Source organism: Terrapene carolina, unplaced genomic scaffold (genome assembly GCF_002925995.2).
Source record: "Terrapene carolina triunguis isolate 2854851 unplaced genomic scaffold, T_m_triunguis-2.0 Scaffold391, whole genome shotgun sequence".
NCBI lineage: Eukaryota > Metazoa > Chordata > Testudines > Emydidae > Terrapene > Terrapene triunguis.
In genome coordinates this window covers 105,817-114,731 of record NW_020664742.1, presented here as the reverse complement: position 1 = coordinate 114,731, position 8,915 = coordinate 105,817, and positions in this window count along the sequence as shown.

The following is an 8,915-nucleotide window of genomic DNA, read 5'->3' as shown; positions in this document are numbered from 1 at the left end:
TGTGAGTCCACACTAAAGGGGCAAGCATCGACATTGGAAGCGGTGCACTGTGGTCAGCTATCCCACAGTTCCCGCAGTCCCCGCTGCCCATTGGAATTCTGGGTCGAGCCGCCAATGCCTTCTGGGTAAAAAAATGTCGTCATCCAACCGTCACTCCCGCCCTCCCTCCCTGAAAGCGCCGGCGGGAAGTCAGTTCGCGCACTTTTCTGTCAGTGACAGCGCGGACGCCACAGCACTGCAAGCATGGAGCCCGCTGCGACCATCGCTGCAGTTATGGCCGTTGTCAACACCTCGCACCTTATCATCCACCTTTCCCAGAGGCAGATGCTGAGAAATTGGGCAAGGAGGCTACGGCAGCGCGGTGAGGACCTGAAGTCTGAGAGTGGCACAGACCTGTCACAAAGCACGGGACCCCGCGCCGAGGACATCATGGTGGCAATGGGTCATGTTGATGTTGTGGAACAGCAATTCTGGGCCCGGGAAACAAGCACGGACTGGTGGGACCGCATGGTGCTGCAGGTCTGGGATGAATCACAGTGGCTGCGAAACTTTCGCATGCGGAAGGGGACTTTCCTGGAACTTTGTGAGTTGCTGTCCCCTGCCCTGAAGCGCAATGACACCCGGATGCGAGCAGCCCTGAGTGTCCAGAAGCGAGTGGCCATAGCCCTCTGGAAGCTTGCAACGCCGGACAGCTATCGGTCAGTCGCGAACCACTTTGGCGTGGGCAAATCTACCGTGGGGGTTGTTGTCATGCAAGTAGCCAACGCAATCGTTGAGCTACTGCTCTCAAAGGTAGTGACCCTGGGTAACGCGCAAGTCATCATAGATGGCTTCTCCGCGATGGGATTCCCAAACTGCGGTGGGGCTATAGATGGAACTCACATCCCTATCCTGGGACTGGACCACCAGGCCAGCCAGTACATTAACCGAAAGGGCTACTTTTCAATGGTGCTGCAAGCACTGGTGGACCATAGGGGACGTTTTACAAACATCAACGTCGGATGGCCGGGCAAGGTTCATGACGCTCGTGTTTTCAGGAACTCTGGTCTGTTTAGATGGCTGCAGGAAGGTATTTACTTCCCGGACCACAATATAACTCTTGGGGATGTGGAGATGCCTACAGTCATCCTCGGGGACCCAGCCTACCCGCTAATGCCCTGGCTCATGAAGCCCTATACAGGTGCCCTGGACACTGAAAAAGAACTCTTCAACTACCGGCTGAGCAAGTGCAGAATGGTGGTGGAGTGTGCTTTTGGACGTCTCAAGGGGAGATGGAGAACCTTACTGACTCGCTGTGATCTCAGCGAAACCAATATCCCCATTGTTATTGCAGCTTGCTGTGTGCTCCACAATCTCTGTGAGAGCAAGGGGGAGACCTTTATGGCGGGGTGGGAGGTTGAGGCAAATAGCCTGGCTGCTGATTACACCCAGCCAGACAGCCGGGCGATTAGAAGAGCCCAGCGGGACGCGCTGTGCATCCGGGAGGCTTTGAAAGCTAGGTTCCTGAGTGAGCAGGGTAACCTGTGACTATTAAGTTTGTTTACAGAGAAGCTGAACATGCCTGAATGTTCACTATCCTCTCCAGTTACATACCCCGTTCACCCCGTTCCCCCCCTTCCAACACACGTTTAAAAATAAAATCACTGGAATTTTGTTAATGAACACCGTTTTCTTTATTACTGTTTTCTCGGTAAAGTGTTGAACCTGGGACGCAGACTGTGGTAGGGAGCGGGTGTAGTGTAGTGATGCAAAGGACGCTTCTAAACTCCAGCAATGACAGGCTCCGCACTGGTGGACTGGTTGTTTCAACGGAGCCTGCCACCCCTCCTGTTCGGGACTCTGTGTGTGTGGGCTATGTGACTTTGTGGCAGGGAGAGGACGGTTACAGATCCCCTGCTGTGTGGCTCTGTGATCTAGCATAAGGACCGCTGCATAAGATTTCTAACCGCCCTCCCCCGCCACAAAGTCACATAGCGCCCCCCCCCCCCACAGAACATGAAAACCACCTCCCAGACTGACCAGGGTAACTAGTGACTGCAATGCGTGTGTGCCCTGCTGCTGAACCTGCCCCCGCCTCTGTACCCTGGTAAAGGTGACTGTCCTGTCCAATTACCAACCCCCTTCCCCCCTTCAGACAGACTCTCCTCTAAAAGAACATGATGGAAACAGTAATTAACAGAAACTTATTTTTTATTAGCAACTACACATGAAACTGGGGGATGAAACTTGGATGGGGGCTTGGGTGAGGCGGGAAGGAAAGGACTTATCAAATTTTGGGGAATGAGAGCCTTCTGGTACTTGAGCAGTCTGCAGGGGTGGAGTGAGAGTTTTCACGGACTCTGCCGCCCCTCCTTCTTGGTACTTTGGGTGAGGGGGGGTATGGGACTTGGTGGCGGGGGAGGGCGGTTACTGATAGACTGCAGCGGGGCTCTGTCCTTCTGCCTCCGGTCCTGCAGAACATCCACAAGGCGCCGGAGCGTGTCCGTTTGCTCCCTCATTAGTCCAAGCAGCGTTTGAGTCGCCTGCTGGTCTTCCTGCCGCCACCTCTCCTCCCGTTCCATGTGTGATTGGTGCATTTGGGACAAGTTCTCCCTCCACTGGGTCTGCTGGGCTGCCTGGGCTCGGGAGCAGCCCATAAGTTCCGAGAACATGTCCTCCCGTGTCCTCTTCTTCCTACGCCTAATCTGCGCTAGCCTCTGGGAGTGTGATGCCAGGCTAGATCGGGAGACAGTCGCAGCTGTGGGATGGGAAAAAGGGAGTGAATTCCTCAGAAAGATAAATTTAGTTGTGAACAAAGAACATAGTCTTTCTCTGTGAACAAGACCATGCACAGCACCTATCACATGCGCATTCAGGACAAGGTCGAATTTTCGGCCTTCGCATTCAGTGCCTGGGGTCTTGCAGTGCAGATCAGAGAAGCGGGGCAGGACACCGGAATTTGTGTTGCAGGCTGTCAAGGCTGTATCCCCACTTTGAACTTTAGGGTACAAATGTAGGGGCCTGCATGAAAACTTCTAAGCTTAACTACCAGCTTAGCTCTGGTCCCGCTGCCACCATTCCCACTGGATTCCCTCCCTGGGAAGCCTTGAGAAACCTCTCACCAATTCCCTGGTGAATACAGATCCAAACTCCTTGGATCTTAAACAAGGAGAAATTGACCCTTCTCCCCTCCTTCCTTTCACCAACTCCTGGTGAATATAGATCCAAACCCCCTTGGATCTTAAAACAAGGAGAAATCAATCTGGTTCTTAAAAAGAAGGCTTTTAATTAAAGAAAAAGGTAAAAATCATCTCTGTAAAATCAGTATGGAAAATAACTTTACAGGGTAATCAAACTTAAAGAGCTCAGAGGACCCCCCTCTGTCTTAGGTTCAAAGTACAGCAAACAAAGATAAACACTCTGGTAAAAGGTACATTTACAAGTTGAGAAAACAAAGTAAAACTAAGACGCCTTGCCTGGCTTTTTTACTTACAAGTTTGAAATATAAGAGACTTGTTTAGAAAGATGGGGAGAACCTGGATTGATGTCTGGTCCCTCTCAGTCCCAAGAGCGAACAACCCCTTAAACAAAGGGCACAAAACAAAAGCCTTTCCCCCCCCAAGATTTGAAAGTATCTTGTCCCCTTATTGGTCCTTGGGGTCAGGTGTCAGCCAGGTTACCCGAGCTTCTTAACCCTTTACAGGTAAAAGGATTTGGAGTCTCTGTACACAGGAGAGCTGTTACCCTTCCCTTTATAGTTATGACACAGGCCGACATGGTAAGCCGTAGACTTGTGGCTGCTTAAAACTTTAATAATAGCACTGGCCTCCTTTCACATTGAAAGCAATGCCAGTCCCTGCTGCCAGCAATCCGGCAAGCATGAACTCTGCCCCTGTCCCACCCCCTCGCGGCTGTCCCAGGGAAAGATCCCTGTATGCTGCCCCTCTCCCGCCTCCACCGCGTGGCTGTAAACCGCCGGTTACAGTTCTGTAAAGGAACAGGCAAGCAGTCCCAATACTAACATTCCCCTACCTAATTCAAAGCAGGTCACCATGAGCGACATCACTCTGATGAGGATTTCAGAGACGGAGAAAGAACGGATGCTTCGGGAAAGCCTGCAAAGACCAGGGCCATATGCCGCCATGCTCTGCAAGGCAATGATACCCGAGTACTTGCTTGTCTCCTGGCGCGGAAATGTTTCGTACTACGGAGGACCCAATAAGGCCGCTCTCCCAAGGAACCTCATGCAAAGGCTTTCCAATTACCTCCAGGAGAGCTTCGTAGAGATGTCCCTGGAGGATTTCAGCTCTATCCCCGGACATATAGACCGGATTTTACTCTAGCTGCACTGGCAGGGACTAAACAGTAGAGCGGCTAGGGCAGAACAATCATGCTAAACCGGACATTGTTAGATTTTTTTTTAGTAGTTGCACTGCCAAGGACTGAAATGTTAAGCGCCTAGGGCAAACTAATCATGACAAACCCATTGTTAATATTGTTAATATTCCTGTTCTGTTACAAATAAATGTTTACATGTTTAAAACACTTACTGACTGATCCTTCCCCTGATTCTGTGTCCGGGTTAACGGCTGGGGACGGTTGGTAGGGGATCTCTGTAAGGGTGATGAAGAGATCCTGGCTGTCGGGGAAATCAGCGTTGTAAGCGCTGTCGACTGCCTCGTCCTCCTCATCTCCTTCCTCATCTTCCCCGTCCGCTAACATGTCCGAGGAAGCGGCCGTCGACAATATCCCATCCTCAGAGTCCACGGTCACTGGTGGGGTAGTGGTGGCGGCCGCACCTAGGATGGAATGCAGTGCCTCGTAGAAACGGGATGTCTGGGGCTGGGATCCGGAGCATCCGTTTGCCTCTTTGGTCTTCTGGTAGCCTTGTCTCAGCTCCTTGATTTTCACGCTGCACTGCGTTGCATCCCGGCTGTATCCTCTCTCTGCCATGGCTTTAGAGATCTTCTCGTAGATCTTTGCATTCCGTCTTTTCGCTCACAGCTCGGAAAGCACGGACTCATCGCCCCACACAGCGATCAGATCCAAGACTTCCCGATCAGTCCATGCTGGGGCCCTCTTTCTATTCTGAGATTGCATGGCCATCTCTGCTGGAGAGCTCTGCATCGTTGCCAGTGCTGCTGAGCTCGCCACGATGTCCAAACAGGAAATGAGATTCAAACTGCCCAGACAGGAAAAGGAATTCAAATTTTCCCGGGGCTTTTCCTGTGTGGCTGGTCAGAGCATCCAAGCTCGGACTGCTGTCCAGAGCATCAACAGAGTGGTGCACTGTGGGATAGCTCCCGGAGCTATTACCGTCGATTTCCATCCACACCTAGCCTAATTCGACATGGCCATTTCGAATTTAGCGCTACTCCTCTCGTTGGGGAGGAGTACAGAAGTCGAATTTAAGAGACCTCTATGTCGAACTAAATAGCTTCGTGGTGTGGACGGGTGCAGAGTTAATTCGATGTAACGGTGCTAAATTCGACATAAACTCCTAGTGTAGACCAGGCCTAACAAGCAGGTTCTTATAAAGAAGACGTGATCCTCTCTGTGCTGTATTGAGCAATACTAGCAAGTTCTTTAGCAAGGATGTAGAAGTTGGATTTCTCAAAGAGTAGGGTGTGATTCCAGGCTGCAAATCAAGAAATTCTTGTAGTAGGGCTGTTATATTGACGGAGGATTGTGCAATAATAGACCTGAGCTTTAAGAATTTCCCAGGAGCTGGTTAGCTTGTCCAAATGAGGGCACTTGTCTTGGAGCAAGGAGAATGCTTATACGGTGCCTGTAACCTGTAGCTACCATGTCTTTCTTTTCCATGTGACATTTTGCTGTCATGGTGACTGCAGCTCATTGCAGAGGGCAAACACACTGGGCTCTCTTGTGTGGACTTTACTTGTGTTCTTTCTTATTGATCTTCTCACTGCTCTAGAGGATGTCAAGTAAAGCTCTTTAATACAAGTCAGTGTTGTTCTGTCATGTCCAATATCTTCCCATTTCTCTGCCTCGTCCTTTCAGAGCCACATGCAGGGAGGTGGCCCAGGTCTGCCTGTTCCTGATCTCCAGGCAGATGGAGGATGGTAGCTGGGGAGAGGACTTTGAGTCCTGCGAGCAGCACAGATACGTGCAGAGCTCCAGCTCCCAGATCCACAACACCTGCTGGGCCCTGCCAGGGCTCATGGCCATCAGGTAGGAGCACCGCTGCCGCTTCTCACTGCAGAACATCGTCCTCGTCACCCGCATTCACAGAACACAGCACCTGGGCATGACTGAAAAAATCAAATAAACAGGGTGAAATTCTGACCATTATAGTGAATGGTTGGTTTGCCATTGACTTCTGTGGGCCAGGACCTCAGCCCAATTCTTTAGCTATGTGCCTGATGCTCTGACTGCACTATCAGACAGGCAGTTACCAGACTAACCCAACGTACCTCAGCGGAGACTTAACCCCTGGTGTCGTCACTGAATGGTCAGTAGAACAAAGTAATAACTGGTGCAGAATAACTAATTGTCTCTAGCACGTTTGCATCTTCATAATATGATTAACAGTTTTATTTATGAAGCCCCCCCCAACCACGCAAGGTGCTGTACAATGTTCTACAACAAATACAGTACAATATAGACTGCAGTAAGGAACTAATATAATTTTCAGCACTCGTCCTTCAAGCCAAACCCAGAGTGCAAAATGCATGGGAAGAAGGGAAATGAAGGAGCTGATATTAGTCAGGTTCATCACCTTTGCCAAAGAAGTGTTCTTAGGTGTTTCTCAAAGCTGGGCGGGATGGGCTCAGATAAATGTCCAGGGGAATGACCGCCACCCTCCTTGAGATTAAAATTGTTACCAAGTCCCTCATTTTTCTGTGTCCCTCTGTCTCGCCAGTGGGGTCACACTGCACCACACGCAAGGGCAAGCTGGACATTTGGCTCACGGATGAAGCACTTTACAGGAGCAGGGATTGTGAAATTGTTAAGCAATTGTCATTGTTTTGAAAATGATTCATTGTTCTCTGTCAGTGACACAGACAGGGAAAACGCCTGGGATACTAGACTATTTTCAGCACCAACTGGCCAGCCCTCCTTTCAGAGAGGAAAGGGCACTCCAAGATCAGGTACAATTTCTCTTCTTCGAAGTTCTCCACCAAAATGCCATCTTGGTGCAGGAGGGATGGGCACAGGCTCATTTTCCAGAGGAGGGTAATGGAGAAACAGGGAATTCACCCCTGCAGTTCTCCACAGCTCTGTATGCATGAGAACTGCTGACCTCTCCATCCTGTGCCTTGCAGGTACCCAGGTGTTCGGGTGCTGGAAAAGGGGATCAAGGTTTTGATTGACAAGCAGCTGCCCAATGGTGACTGGCCTCAGGTACATGATGTAGATGTTACAAATAAAAACCAAAAACCCACATCAAAATTCTGCGCTGGGACTCTCAACAGTAATTCCCCTGCAATCTGTGAGCCCAAGGCATTATGGTGCTGGATTGGTTTGTCTCTTTTTAGTATGTTAAATTTTCCATTCCTGGGTTGACTTTTCTTGTCAGTCTGTCCTCCTCTTCCTGCTGAATAGAATTGAATTCTAAGCTCCATGTACAGTGTCCTCTGTAAACATGTCTGTTTCACAGCAATGCTATTGCTGCTCAATAACCCATTTCACTGGCACATTGCCTTTGTGGAGGAGAGGTCCTTCAAAGCTCTGTACCCTGAAGAATTCCTCATTCTTTCTCTGCTGCACAAACTACCTGCAAATGCCTTGAGTTGTGGCCACAGGTCTTCTGGCTAATGAGGACTAGATTAGGGTCCTTTCGGAGCCTGTCAGCTCTTCTTCTTTCTCTTTGTTGACTAATGCAAGGCACTGCCGAGGACAGGAGACCCTTCCTCCCACTTCTAGGCTGACAAACAGTTCTGCCTCCACATTCCTATCACCCCAGCTGAGTGGTGGAGTCAGAGGTACACCGGAGACCAAAGTGCAGGTAATGATCAAAGACTGAAAGAACCTGTGTTAATCATGTGTTTGATAGAGACGCACACTGGATGTGTGACAACTCACTGGCAAAAAAACCTTTGGCCCAAGATACTCTGGCCATAGAATGTCACCCAGTGTTTTCTGTATCAACCCCAGTAACTCGTGACTGAGCTAGAAAGAGACATCCAATCTTGTTTTAAAGACTCCATGTGATGTCGAATTTACTACATCCCTAGGTGAGCTGTTCCAGTGGTTAATTTCCTTCACTAATACAAATTTATATCTTATTTCTAGTGTTAACTTAGCTGATTTCTACTTTCAGCCTTGGTAATCTGGATGCAATCACATACATGCATTTAACACAGCCAAATGCAAGGTCGTACATCTAGGAACAAAGAAAGAATGTAGGATACAATTACAGGATGTGGCACTGTGTCTTGGACTTACTGAAGAGTAACTAGGGGTCATGGAGGAAACCAAGTGAATGAGCTACCAGTGCGATAATGCTGGGCCAAAAATGGTTAACACAGGCCTTGGAAATATAGACAGGAGAAGTACGAACAGGAGTAGCGAGGCACTATTACCTCTGCATAAGGCATCACTGAGACCATTTAAGAGTCCACCCTTTAAAAGGGATGTTGCAAAATTGGAGAAGGTTCCAAGTTGAGCCACAAGACTGATCTGAGGTCTGGAAAACATGTCTTCCAATGCGAGACTAAAGGAGCTCAGTCTATTAAACTGGTTGAAGAGAAGATTGAGAGGTGACTTGATCACATTTTACAAGTACAGATGCAGGGAGAAGCTTTCTGATAGTGGAGAGCTCCTTGATGTAGCACACAAGAGCAGAACAAGAGAGAGAGCCTGGCTGGGCTGAAGTTGGCTTCCCCCCAACCATCTCCAGACCCAGCAATCCAAACACCCCTTTGGGAAAACAGCCTTCTCCTGCTGCCAGCTTGTCCTGTAGCTTACATAGT